The sequence below is a fragment of the Podarcis cretensis genome (genome assembly GCF_951804945.1).
Source record: "Podarcis cretensis genome assembly, chromosome: 5".
Classification (NCBI taxonomy): Eukaryota; Metazoa; Chordata; class Lepidosauria; order Squamata; family Lacertidae; genus Podarcis; species Podarcis cretensis.
This window is the reverse complement of record NC_137174.1, coordinates 50,230,183-50,244,927: the sequence shown is the minus strand read 5'-3', so window position 1 is coordinate 50,244,927 and position 14,745 is coordinate 50,230,183. Positions and strand designations below refer to the sequence as shown.

The following is a 14,745-nucleotide window of genomic DNA, read 5'->3' as shown; positions in this document are numbered from 1 at the left end:
AGAATTCAGGAAAGGCCACAGCATTTACTAAAGGAAAGGCTTACCATTCATGTTACTTCTTTTGTAATCAGACACATTTCACCATAAATTTGGTGCATATGACAAGAAAGCAATTTGTGAAACAAAAGGCAAGGAAATAAGTACTGCTCGTACATTTCTACTGACCTTCTACAGTATGCATTCACCCCCCACCTCCAAAAGATATTCATGTATTCCTAGGTACAACCTCAGAAGTTCCAGTATTAAGTGTTTTGGTCCAAAGACTTTGTTACAAGTCAACAGCCCTTCCTTTAAAATAGCCTTTAAAAAAAGAAAAAAGAAACCGCACAACGAATAGATTGTTCTAGTTATGCACCATGACCTTTAGTATCATTGTTCCCTTAGTTCCATGGAGCCAGCAGATTCTCTCTGTGCATTCTGAATTATTAGGCCACATCAATGCATATTTAGAAACACATAATGGCTAGAATGCAGAGTTTTAGATTTTTATATGTAGGGTTTGCAGTAGTGAAAAGGATTTATACTGTTAGAAGCTGCTGATGGAAATGGCTAGATAGAAGGCTCTTTGTGATGCTGTATTTCATAGGAAAGTCAATTCCTGCACTAAGGTGAATTTTTATTTTAAAAAACCTCCGACGGAATTGCTTTAAACTGAGTCAGACCACTTGCCTGTCTGACCCAACAAAGTATGTTTCGGATTGACTGTGAATAAGATGCTGTGGGGGTTCAACGTAGGGCCTGCCTGAACCAACCTGGTGCTCTGCATCAGTCACAATGCTGGTAGACTGAGCTCGGTGCTTCAAACTGCAGTACCAACCCTGTCACCTGGTTGAGAACTCACCGAGCTTACCTGCAATTGCCAACCCCTGTCCACTAACTTCTATTAAAGTCCCAGCCTCAGAACGTACTCCTTAGTCTGAACTATTCATTCCACTGGAGAAGGTGCCACCCATGAGGAATCTATGTAATTGTAATTTATTATTTGTACCCTGCCCATCTATGGGTTTCTATGGTTATGTTTTCCTTTATTGCTGGCTTTTGGAACCCATCTGCCTGCCTGCCTTTTTCCCCCTCGAGGGTCAGATCAGGCCCTTGGGGGCTAGCCATTCATGCTTTAAACATTTCAACGTTTCCCACTGTGCTGAACTAGTTGTCCTAGTCTGTGACACCATATTACTGAAGCAGCATGCTCTTTTCATTGTGAGTAGTTCGTATGCAAGTTAATTTACATAAAGCACACATATAATAAATATTTTAGTGTTCATGTCTAACTGTCTGCAAATTGTACAGTCTCCAGGCATCTCATTCTAGATGTGACAAGCAGTAATGCTCCAGGTGGAAAGCAAACTTCCATAGTGGGATGATGGCAACATCTTGAACGGCACGAGAAATGAGCCAGAAAAACCATGAATTCCTTGGAGAATTGGTATAATATACTTCCTGAACAAGCTGGACTACGTGTAGCTTCAAAGTGCCATTTAAGGATCACCCTATGTAAAAAATGGACTGCCAAAAATACAGTCACACTGGTAAGAACAATTCACATCAAAAGAGTTCCAGCCACAATGTTACAGGAAAGGAAACAAATGGAAGCTTTGGACAACTGTTGCCTTTTAAGACCCCACACAATCATGATTCTTAAAATCCTCTTTCAATTGCCTGCATGTCTTTCAATCACTATGAAGAATTTTGATGCATTTGTATAGACTCTGTAACATCTCTCCAGTAAGCAGCAATCCCCTCTGCCAACTACACCAATAACGTATTTAGCATTCATGCTCTGATGTTGTCCAGACAAGCCAGAGAACATATTTGATTTTGATGATGTATACTAGAGCACTATGTCACCTGAAAATAAAAAATTAACTGAATGTCACATGTCACATGAAATGGCTGTTGGCATCCGTCTGTCTCCAGAGACAATGGAGTGCGTCTCCAGGGGTGAAGCCAAACTGCTGTGTTAGCAGCACCGAAGTGACCTTCCTGAGGCGCAAGGCTGGGCAGTGTATATGAAGGTCCTGGGCTACACAGACCTCACTGATGTGGTCCAAAGGAAAGGAAAGCAATACATTTGGCACCAGCTTGGCTGCAGGAGTTGCTGGAAGGAGGCGTACAAGGTGCCATCCAACTGCCTTAGGGACTCCACTCCAGATTTGTGTAGAGTTTACTCCTTAGCCTTTTCTTCTCCCAAAGATGTCCTGCAAGGCTGCAGAGGTTTAAGATCAAAGCTTTCCCTCTTCTAGAAGGGCTGCATTCCCAGCATTCTCTCTACAGCATGTGCAGAAACCGTCTTCTTGACTGTTGGAACCACTTTTGGTCTTGTCAGCTCAATTCACCAGAGCCTGCCTTTGCATGCAGGGGAAGTTCCTAACTCACTGAGGGTTTGAGTCTCATTGGCTCCCCTCACCTGGCTTAGCCAGCCAGCCAAAGTCATTTTCCATGCTGTGGCCACTATTGCATGCTAACAGCTTCTAGGAGCCACAACTGATGAATACAGAGTGGGGACCAAAGTGGACAAACTACCCCAGAAAGTGCATGACGTGTCCCCCACCAGAGGTACTACCCCTCCCTTAATACCCTATGCACATGAGATGGTAATAAAATGATTATTTTCATGAGGAGGAGGAGGAGGAGGGAGAGAGGGAGGGAGGGACGAGAATGGCTCACCTGGAGGGCATACATCCTCAAAGAGTGCCCTTAGTTCCTTCTTTGTTTCTATGCACAGAGACCCAGTGCAAGCTGTTGACTCTTCCTGATCTCTTAGCCGTTTCCTCCTCCTTGTGTAAATTTCCCCTACCCTTCCCCTTTCACTTCTCCTTTCATCTTAAGTTTGCAACCAGATTGAAATCCTGATTTCAGACTCTGGTTTAAAGTTAACCACAGTTAGAACTGGCATCAGTGCAAAAAATAAATGTTGGCTTTACCATTAGTCAGAATGCAGCATGTGCCTCAGGGAGCTGGTTTGGGTATCATGAAAGATTAGTAACACCATTTATTATTCTTGCATTTTTACTGCCAAGGAGCGAGAGAGACATGTGTGGGGTTTAAGAGATCAAAAAACTTTAGATCTGCACCCAGCCATAGAAAGCTACTGAAGGGAGTGTGTAAAACTCTCTCATTTTGCTTTCCCACATGCCAAGCTTGTATAATTGAGAGTGTTACGATTAGATGGCAGTCTAAAGTCTTATCTGACCAAAACCTGGTCAAAAAGCCAGTCACTTGTAAGATAAGTTTATATGGCTACCAAGACTTACAGGTATTACTCTTGTCCCTGGATAAAATTTGGTTGTTGTTTTATGATCATGTTACCTTTCCCGCAAGAATACGTGTTTTCCACTTATTGCCTGGTGAAGGTTGAATGGCTCAGGAAATGGTGGAAATGGTTGTGTACTGAGTGCCTTCAACACATACAAAGCAAAAAAACTGGATAAAGCAGAGAAATTGTTTTGCCTTAGATCACTTTCAATTATAGTTATCTTAGGTGTTAGAAGTAGCATTAGTAACACATTTTCAGGCAGAAGTGTGATCCTCCCCCCCCTCCCCCGTTGATGGTGTCACTTAAAGCTGCTCACTTTTGGTTCCGACAAAACGGGTTATTTCAGGAACAGCACCTCCAAACAACAGCAAAGAATGGTTGGTACAATATTTTTTAAGGTTACAATGAGAATGTCACCTGATGCTTTGATTTTTTTTTTTTTGTTGTTAAAAAAATAACAATGGAATAAATTTGTAGTCTCAACATGGTATTAAACTAATTAATGTGGCTTTTATCACTTCTATAATCAGTGATGCACTGGGCTTGAGCCCAGTGTTTCATTTCTGAATTCCACAGATCTGATCATTGTAGTGAAATGCAGGTAAATTGATAGCATAGCTGATAGAGCAGAATCTCTACAATTTTTTTTGTAAAAAGCAGACTTTTCAATGATATGAAACAGCAAAAATAAATGAATACTTTGTATAGTTATATTTTGTGATATCATATACACCTATTCAGGCCTGGGGTTATCTGTGTTAAAGTAAACCTTAGTAGGGGTGATGTGGCAGTACACATGTCACCTGCCTCCAAACATCCCTGTCACTCACCTTCACTTCCCACCTTTGGATTAACAGGGTCCCCAATTGTGGGGAAGGTTTCGAAAGCCCCCTTTGGGCTTTCATAAGATTGGAAATGGAACAGACAGGGACATTGGAGTGGGGACAATGTGTGTGTCCTTGTGTCCTCTACATGAGTTGATTTTAACCCAGATAGTGTCTGGGAGGAACACAAAGAGAAGAAACACCATGGTGCACCTGTAGCAGCACAACCAGACGTCTTCATCTGCCCCACCTGAAGTATAACATTGTCTTTCCCATATCAGTGTCTACAGTCACAGCAAGGACTGTAACTCTCCAACAGTCAGACTTTACCCCCAAAGGTACACTCTCTTCCAAGAGACAGGCAGATGCCACCTCCCAAGACAGGCAGATGCCAGTGAGTGGCTGAATAGGGCTTATTTCTTAAATCTATTATACAACCATCTAAATAATACCAATAAAACAATATATGGTCAAACACCCTGCACTCCACAGAATTAGAGCTTCACATGATTTCTTCTCATCATGCGATGACACGAATATAACAGGAAACAATGTTTTTCCAGTATGCAACTGAGCTAGGTTGTGCTTCCTAGGCATGCACTCCTAGGGGGAGGGGGCACATGAGATCAAGGCTCACCATAGGCCACTTATGCATGTGTTTTGCTTTTCATTTTGCTTCAGCTGGGTCAGTGTGAACTTTTTCTGTTGAGAACCAAACTAGATTTAATAGCACTAAACTAGTTTAATAGCACACTAGAGTTCAAAATGAACCATCATTAAATAGTTGAAAAATACCAAAAGACAGTATGGTTTGGAGGAGAATAGTGACTGTGGCAGAGGAGAAGGTGCTCAATCGTTGTCCAGACTGCCACTGTGGAGGGGCAGCATGAAGGTGAAGCACCTTGCCTGTGGGAGTCATACAGGCAAGGCAGAGGCTTGTAAAAACTGCAGGGTGCCCCCTGACATTCCTCTGGGCAATGATTACCTTATATGGTAAAAGGGTAATAAAAACTTGACCGGATGAGGTAACATGAGATTGGCAAACGGCCATGCGGCTGGACAGAACAAAGGACAATAAAAAGTTACCGGAGAGGAGAAGAAGTCTGAACGAGCTGCTCTCTCATATTAGGAAATATTACTGGCTTTCTGCATCTTTATTTTACCCTAAAGAAGTGCCACTTGTAACGGCAGGCTCCGACAAGTGGTGCCCCGTGTGAGGCTCAATTAAAAGACGAGGAGGCTCAATTAAAAGAAGAGGAAAACTTAAAAGAAAAGAGGCAGGCTAAAGGAAGCAGTGTGAGACTGACTTCAAACTTCAAAGAGAACCGTGAGAAGCAACTTAAAGGAAACAATCTGAGGCAGACTAAGAGGATTTTAAAAGACACTATGAGAGGACTTTCGATCCAAGCAGTGGATATCATCAGCTCACCACGTCCGGCAAGGATTTCAAAGCGCTTATACATCTTTAAAAAAAGATCCCGGTGAGTTTGATCCCTTTTATATTGATTTTAGAAACATGGGCACCTCTTTGACTACTCCCCAACAGAAATTTTTAAGAGACTTAAAATTTCTCCTCTCCTCCAACAAATTGGAAGTTCCTGATGGAGATTTGATACAGCTCATTCAGGCCATTGATGAGCATTGCCCCTGGCTTGCTGCACATGGGACTTGGGAATTAAAACAATGGGATAAGATTGGAGCACATTTTCATCGACACCCCAATTTCGGTGTTCGAATTTTAAATGCTTGGTGTAAAATTCGTTATGCTATGGGCTCTTTATCACCAAAAAATATCTCCATGGCTGCATTGCCAACATCACCCCTGACCTCCTTAATTCAGCCTGCTGTTCTGCCATGTGTTCCAGCACTTGCTTTGCCAGCAGCCCCAGACCCCAAACCTCCAGATTACAGTGCCTCACCAGAGGACCCAATCCTGCAAAAATACAGTGGTCTGGCTGGAAATGACCCTGCTCTTTCAGCAGCAGAACAAGCTACCCCCTTTCAACGTGCAGTACTTGCCTGTTCCTTATCACAGGATACCATGGCATTCCCTGTTATTGTGCCCCCTGCTGGTGCTCCAGCAGGAACTCAAGCCCAGCACCAACCTTTTGACTTTAAAATCTTAAAAGAACTGCAATTGTCAGTTAGGACAAATGGACTGCAAGCTCCATTTACACAAGCTCTTTTGGAAGCTACATTAGCCCAGCTGTTGGTTCCAGATGACATAAAGCTTTTGGCACGTACAGTGTTACCCCCATCAGCAGGTGTATTGTTTGCGCATGAATGGGAAATCGCCTGTCGTGCTTATGCTCCTGCTTTACTGCAACAAGCAAGAGGGAATAATCCTAATCTTACCCTCGCAGATGTGATGGATGCTATGATGGGGCGTGGGCCCCTTGCTCAGGCTTCAGTGCAAGCCACACTGCTGCAGATCTTATTGAGGGATACTGCTCTTGCTGCTCAACAAGCAATGAGAAAAATCCCGGAACCCACCAGTATCCAGTCTAGGTGGGGTTCAATCAGACAAGAGGCAAGAGAATCATATTCTTCCTTAATGGATAGGCTGATTACAGCAGTGAGTAGTCAAATTGAAAATCCTGAAGCCAAACAAATAATTATCAAACAATTGGCCTTTGAAAATGCAAATGAGGATTGTAAGGTTGCGTTGCGCCCGATAATACACAATCCTGCCACAGACACAGCAGCCATGCTTCGCATTTGTCAGTCTGTAGGTACAGCAGCTCATCTGTTAACAGCAGCGCAAAATAAAAACCAGCCTGTAGCCACCGATACAACGTTTCCAGCGTGGCAAACCAAGATCACCGATACCTCAGTGTGGGTAGAACAGTGGCCTCCACCAAAAGGAAAATCCGCAGCAATGGCACCATCTCGTTTCTGAACAGCTTATTTCTGAACAATTGACTTTCGGCCACATTGAACCACTTTCATCCCACTGGCCCCAGCAGACAGGAACGGTTTGCTTTTACATTGCCAGTATATAACAATTCGCAGCCCACCCAGCGATATCAGTGGGTTGTTCGGCCACAAGGCATGCGGAACTCCCCTACACTTTGCCAACATTTTGTGGATGAAGCATCGAAACCTTTCCGCATGCGCCACCTAGAGGTGCTACACACGAACTGCATCTGGCAGTGTTTGCCTTCCTCACCATTTGCCTTGCCATCCTTTCCTGCACCGTTATACAAGGAAGAGAAGCAGACGACCCAGTCCAGTTGAAACCACCATATTTCACCTTATCAGCTGGCAAGCCGCAGTCGTCAGAATCCTACTCTGGCTGGCAGCATCCACGGCTCAGCCACTCTCGAACTATAAGAACAGTGTTGTTGAATAAGACTTTTAGGGGAGAAAATTATCGTAAGATATGGAGGGATGATATTTTTGTACAAGATACGATTATGTGTACCAGTTTATTGCATGCTTCTAGATGCTGGTTGTGTAAAAAATGCCCCCTTTTACCCTTCATTCGGGCTTAATGCTTCATGGTGTGCCTATTAATGGATCTTTTCAATTTACAAATGTTATATCCCCTAACCAAACTTTTTGGCCTCTAGTACAATTGACCCCCCATGAGCCTGCCTCCATTTGTTTTCAAATTAGAGAGGGGAAAGAATCATGGGGCATATATCCAAACTGTCAATATAAATTGAAATTCATGTTTAATAGCTCTTGTTCTCTTACAGGAACATACAGTGACCAATCTCAGTGCTGTAGGAGTGACAAAAGTGCATGGCTATAAACTAGAAAGGAAGCCTACCATGCAGCTTGGAATCAGAATTCTTATATTCTTGGCTTCCGGATGGAAGTTGGCTTCGACATTTATTAATTTTAGTGATCATTATAGTAGTTATTTGTGTTATTTTGTGTTGCTGTATTCAATGTATTCCTTCTTTAATCTCCATATGTACTGCATGGTTCTCCAGTCCGCGGCCCGCTTCCGGTTTTACAAGAGTCGCTTATCGCACTCGATATAATCATATTGGAACGGACATTTATGACTCTACTTAATAAAATAAAGAAAGAGGGCATGTGGGAGTCATACAGGCAAGGCAGAGGCTTGTAAAAACTGCAGGGTGCCCCCTGACATTCCTCTGGGCAATGATTACCTTATATGGTAAAAGGGTAATAAAAACTTGACCGGATGAGGTAACATGAGATTGGCAAACGGCCATGCGGCTGGACAGAACAAAGGACAATAAAAAGTTACCGGAGAGGAGAAGAAGTCTGAACGAGCTGCTCTCTCATATTAGGAAATATTACTGGCTTTCTGCGTCTTTATTTTACCCTAAAGAAGTGCCACTTGTAACGGCAGGCTCCGACACTTGCCCCCTTTCTGTTGCTTCCATACACCAAGCTGCACCCTTGCCATGCCATTTTTTCAGCAGTTTGAAGGAACTAGGTTGATCAGACCTGGATTTTCTGCCAAACAATTAATTTAACCTTGAAATACAGAACAATGTGAGCCAATGTGAAAGTTAAATCTGTCATGGCTTATTTGCACAGGTAATTCGCCAATTAATGCTGCAGTGCTCATGTGACAAGCATGTGTATATGAACCAGATGTGGGGATTGATTTGCATGTTATACTCATCACAGGTGTGCCATCACTTGACTACATTACGGTTTTCTAGATCCTCACTAAAGGGTACTGGCATACAGACTTTGCACCATAATCACAGTTATCTGGGTCTTTTTTTGCTAGATCAACAATAGAAAAAGTCTGTCCATCAGGCAAGGCTTGCTAAAAACAATGGCAAACAGTACAGTGGTACCTCCGGTTGCGGACGGGATCCGTTCCAGGTTTCCACAACCTGAGGACCGCTTCTGTGCATGCGCACATGGCAAAACCTGGTAAAATACTTCCAGGTTTGCGACATGCGCATCCCAAAATTTATGTAACCAGGGGGTTAGGTAAATGGAGGAACGACTGTATAGGCATATAGGTGCTTATAATATACTGTATTTAAGAGGCTTTGTAAATGTCCATTTATATCTGCTTTACTTACACACCACAAACTGCAAACTATTAAGCTACACACATACTCACATGCATGCACACAGGAAATTAGGAAAACAACCTGTCCTCTTTGCCTGCTTCATAACAAATTTTATTAGCTTGACTTTTTAAATTACATTTCTAAAAATGCCACAGAATTAAAAGTAGTCCAGAGTTATATTAATATGTGAAAATATGTTTGTATAGATAAAATGTGATATACACGTTTTATTAATAAGGGACAAAACAGCAAAGGGAGAAAAAGTGTTATTTCATATATAGACTGTGACAGTTTCTAATTATTGATGCATCACTAAGCAAAGCTTTGCTAACAGCCAAATGAGTTATTGCACTTACAAAATGAGGGCATGTGGCATATCTGATTAGCTTTACTTGTATGTTATGATATTATATAATTCTAGGAGACTGATGTCTCTTTATCTCTGGGAGGGGGCATGTGCCACTTTAGAAAAAAAATAGTGGCATTAAAAGCCATACTCTTTCCCTTCCAATTATCTTTTGAATTCTCCATGCAAATGAAAAGATGCTGAATGCTCATATTAAGGTGCTATCTATCATGATCATCATTAATTCTAAGCACAGCTCCCGTAGCACTTCAGTGCCACACAAACCATACAGGAAGTAACATGTTTTTAACAAAGGAAGAGCAATATAAGAAACATGTTTTCTTGCAAACTAAATCAAATAAGCACAGTACCACAAGCACCTGCAACATAGCTTCAGACAATTTGGTTCTGCTTATATTACTGAGTTCTAAGCTGATGTTCCTCAACCTGTGCCTTTATTAATTATTAGTACTTATTAAATACACTTATTAACTAAAGGATTCAGAACACAGTACAGCATTAAAACACAAGTAACAATAAAGTTTAAATACAAGAGAATGAAATAACCTACTCGATAAAAACCATGTAAAAACAACATACCCCCCCCAGCTGTGTTCACATGTGGCATGAAGCCATAGTTTGGGCTGACCCACACCATGGTTTAGACTTCCAGGTGTAAAAAAAAGGAAATTCTAGTATTGTGCTACTTGTATTCTTTTGTTTCCCATCTGCTCAGGGCTCAGCTTCACAGGTTTACTCCCATCCCCATAATACAGCAAGCAGGCTGTTGAGGCACATCAACTCCCATGTCTATGGTTCAACACCTTCTTGGGGTGGGTTGCCAATAGCCTGGCTGTATGAAATGCGACATAACTGCAAACCACTGTTAGCAATAACTCTGATCTACAAACCAGTTTCAGACTCTTGTTCAGACATTAAAACAAACCATGTATGAGCATTATGCCTGAACTCTCTTTGCAAAAGAACAGGCAGCATAATAGACCCATTATGGAGAACGAGAAATCCTCATTATGTCTTCCCCCTTCTAACTGGCCAAGTTTTTTGAGTTTGATAAATCTGCTTGAGAGGACACCTGCATGGGAATATGGATGGCATGCAGATGACTCCTATTGCCTGCAATGGCCCACTGCTCTTCTATCTGACTGAAAGATGGTGTAAACAGAAAGGCCTCTCAAGCAAGTTTTTTGGGATGGGGAGTCCAAAAATGTTCAAAAAACAAGGCACGGCTTTCGATTGGCTGCAGGAGCTTCCTGCACTCAATTGGAAGCCGCATCGGATGTTCAGCTTCCAAAAAACGTTCACAAACTGAAACACTTACTTCCAGGTTTGTGGTGTTTGGAAGCCAAAATGTACGAGAACCAAGGTATGACTGTATATAACCTCCAGGACTGCCTGTTATGTTTACCTGAGCAACCTGGGGTCAAGGGAAAGCACAAGAATGTCATGGCAACCTGCCAGTTCAAAATCTGGCATAGATATCCCCCCCCCTCCCATCAGTGTGGACAAATATCCTGAAGTTTCTTGATGGCCAAATCTATCCAATTTACTTTCTGCCATGGAAGGCTGGGAGGCAGGATATAAAGTGAGAGAAGCTGAGCACACATTTCAATATGCATTGGGATGTGCATCCAAATGTGCATTTCCATATTTAAGTTCAGCATATGTGATGACAGCTACGGAAATATGGGCAAAACCCAATGCACAACATAAACAGGAGAAAACATTTTTGACCCTGCAGGTGGCACTTTCTAGTATGGTCTGAATGCACATGCCTGCATATCCTCCTTTGCTCTTCTCAGATTGTCTTGGTGCACACGCACATGCGCAAAGTAGCAAGGTGTAATGAAAACTGTGGCACAGTCAGCAAGATTTTGCATGATTTTGTGAATGCTAAATCTAAACATGTACCTTACCACTGGTGTAAGTGCTATTTTCAGGGGGAACCTCCTGGAAACCACAGGAAAAACAAGCATACAGTGGTAAGGTTAAGTACTTAATTCGTTCCGGAGGTCCATACTTAACCTGAAACTGTTCTTAACCTGAAGCACCACTTTAGCGAATGGGGCCTCCTGCTGCTGCTGTGCCGCCGCTGCATGATTTCTGTTCTCATCCTGAAGCAAAGTTCTTAACCCAAGGTGATATTTCTGGGTTAGCAGAGTCTGTAACCTGAAGCGTATGTAACCCGAGGTACCACTGTATCTGAAATGTTCTGTTAATTTTCTGGAAGTCTCAGGGAGCAAGGGGAGGCAACGCAGAAAACTGCATGGAACTAAATGAATATAGTTTGCACATCCCCAGAAAGCACTTCATAGCTCCTCTACACCTGTCAGACAATCTTCACCCACCCTGACTTGGCTGGCATCTATGCCTGTGTACCTGCCTGGCTTATTCTGCCTTGACCTACCTTGCCTTGCATTCTAATAGGACCATTTTGATATCTCCCCTGACCATAGCCTTCATAACAGCTTGCCCCCATCTACCTCAGTCCTCTATAATTGCTGAAGTCTGCTCCTGTCAAGGCCCAGAGACACAGCACCTGACAGAAAGATTGAAATCTGTTATATTAAAGGGTGCGTTTTGGCCCGTCTTCAGTGACTTGAAATGGCACAGGTATTCATGACCTGTAAAAGCCCAGCAACAGCTCAAGTAGCTTCTTTTTTTTTTTTAATGGAGATTGGCTATAAACCTCCAGGTCTGACAGTCTACTTATTCATGAGCTCAATTGTTCTTCCCGCAAGTGAAAGAGGGTTGGGAGCATTTGGCTTCGTGAGACTCCAATAAATATATTAATGGAATCTGGCTGACATCTTTATACTGTGGATTATGTCTGGCTGGTGGACAAGAATCCCACAGCATGAAAGAAAAGCAGGGACACCCACACCCACGTTCATAGGTTAGAATCCTGCAAGTACCATTATTACCAATATTTATTTATTTATTATAAACATTTTATACTGCTTAATAAATAAAAAAGCTAAGCTGTTTACATGAAAACAAACACAACAAAAATCAACAAGATAAAAACAAAACACAGCTGCATATCACAATCAAAACTGAGCCATGTACAAAAACAAAAATAAATTAATAGTCAAAACTTCAGTAAGCATTTAGATCTTAAACAGTACTTGAAGGTCGTTAGTGCCTTTGCCTCACAAATTACCAAAGGGTTGGTGCTATCATCGAGTCAGATACAAGGAAAACTTGGGCAAACCTATCAAAGGCATATAAAGGCCACTGCTGTCTCCACCTCACAAGCTATTTCAGAGGGTGGAGGACAATCACTGAGAAGGCCCAGTTCTGTGTTGTTGCCAAATGGCAATTCACCAGTCACAGAATGACCAACAGAGTCTCCTTGAGAGATCTTAAAGATTGGCTTGGTCAGTACCAAGGGAAGCAGTTCACTAGCTGTCCTGGTCCCAAAGTTGTGTGGGGCTTTATTATTATTTTTTAAGTAAGATTTTTTAATTAAAGTTTTTCACAATACAATAAGATAACAGCTACAAAAATACAACAGAAACAGTAAAATGTGCAGCCCTCTCCTAATGGCAATTCTCAGTCCCCACCACCCACAGAAAGTAGCAGCCCCTCCCATCTCTCACCTGGGATCCTTCCTTTTTCCTCCCAGACTCTCACCCTGGAAAACAGACATGCCCCACCCAGGGTCCTCCACCAACTATCTACCACCCTCATGAGTACACAATCGTTTGGGGCTTTACATATCAATGACAAGAGCGTCATTTGGTAGCTAATGTCAGGGACCAGCAGTCTGAGTCCTCTTCAGGAGATGAAGTTGTTGTTGTTGTTGTTTAGTCGTTTAGTCGTGTCCGACTCTTCGTGACCCCATGGACCAGAGAACGCCAGGCACTCCTGTCCTCCACTGCCCCCCGCAGCTTGGTCAGACTCATGCTGGTAACCTCGAAAACACTATCCAACCATCTCGTCCTCTGTCGCCCCCTTCTCCTTGTGCCCTCCATCTTTCCCAACATCAGGGTCTTCTCCAGGGAGTCTTCTCTTCTCATGAGGTGGCCAAAGTACTGGAGCCTCAGCTTCACAATCTGTCCTTCCAGTGAGCACTCAGGGCTGATTTCCTTCAGAATGGAGAGGTTTGATCTTCTTGCAGTCCATGGGACTCTCAAGAGTCTCCTCCAGCACCATAATTCAAAAGCATCAATTCTTCGGCGATCAGCCTTCTTTATGGTCCAGCTCTCACTTCCATACATCACTACTGGGAAAACCATAGCTTTAACTATACGGACCTTTGTTGGCAAGGTGATGTCTCTACTTCTCAAGATGCTGTCTAGGCCTGTCATTGCCCTTCTCCCAAGAAGCAGGCGTCTTTTAATTTCGTGGCTGCTGTCACCATCTGCAGTGATCATGGAGCCCAAGAAAGTAAAATCTCTCACTGCCTCCATTTCTTCCCCTTCTATTTGCCAGGAGGTGATAGGACCAGTAGCCATGATCTTCGTTTTTTTGATGTTGAGCTTCAGACCATATTTTGCACTCTCCTCTTTCACCCTCAATAAAAGGTTCTTTAATTCCTCCTCACTTTCTGCCATCAAGGTTGTGTCATCTGCATATCTGAGGTTGTTGATATTTCTTCCGGCAATCTTAATTCCGGCTAGGGATTCATCCAGCCCAGCCTTTCGCATGATGAATTCTGCATATAAGTTAAATAAGCAGGGAGACAAAATGCAGCCTTGTCGTACTCCTTTCCCAATTTTGAACCAATCAGTTGTTCCATATCCAGTTCTAACTGTAGCTTCTTGTCCCACATAGAGATTTCTCAGGAGACAGATGAGGTGATCAGGCACTCCGATTTCTTTAAGAACTTGCCATAGTTTGCTATGGTCGACACAGTCAAAGGCTTTTGCATAGTCAATGAAGCAGAAGTAAATGTCTTTCTGGAACTCTCTAGCTTTCTCCATAATCCAGCGCATGTTTGCAATTTGGTCTCTGGTTCCTCTGCCTCTTCTAAATCCAGCTTGCACTTCTGGGAGTTCTCGGTCCACATACTGCTTGAGCCTTCCTTGTAGAATTTTAAGCATAACAGGAGATGAAGCAGAGGACTCCAAAACAGAAGGTGAAAGGCATGCAGACCATTCTCCAAAAGCATTGATGCCTGATGATCCTGGAGGGCCAGCGGGCACACCCTCCACCCCAGCCAGAGGACATGACACTGCCATCTTCAGACTCAGATGACTCCATAGAGGACTCAGTGTGACCATAGGACTGCCCCTCCCCATCATAGTAACTGACTAATGGAAAGGGCTGGTGGGTGGGGAA

At 42.9% G+C, this 14,745-nt stretch overlaps 3 protein-coding genes across 4 annotated transcripts in view; 1 reads left to right on the top strand and 2 right to left on the bottom strand.

The window, feature by feature from the left end:
• Positions 1-14,745, bottom strand: part of HSPA12A (heat shock protein family A (Hsp70) member 12A) — a 320,123-nt gene that overhangs the window by 24,443 nt on the left and 280,935 nt on the right. The gene's annotated exons all lie outside the window — the stretch shown is intronic.
• GFRA1 (GDNF family receptor alpha 1) overlaps positions 1-14,745 on the bottom strand; it is a 221,032-nt gene that overhangs the window by 155,886 nt on the left and 50,401 nt on the right. The window lies entirely within an intron of this gene.
• LOC307216431 (pancreatic lipase-related protein 2-like) overlaps positions 2,630-14,745 on the top strand; it is a 195,371-nt gene continuing 183,255 nt past the window's right edge. The window contains exon 1 of the mRNA XM_079976726.1: positions 2,630-2,640. The gene's annotated coding sequence lies outside the window, so the exon portion shown is untranslated. The remainder of the gene's footprint in view (positions 2,641-14,745) is intronic.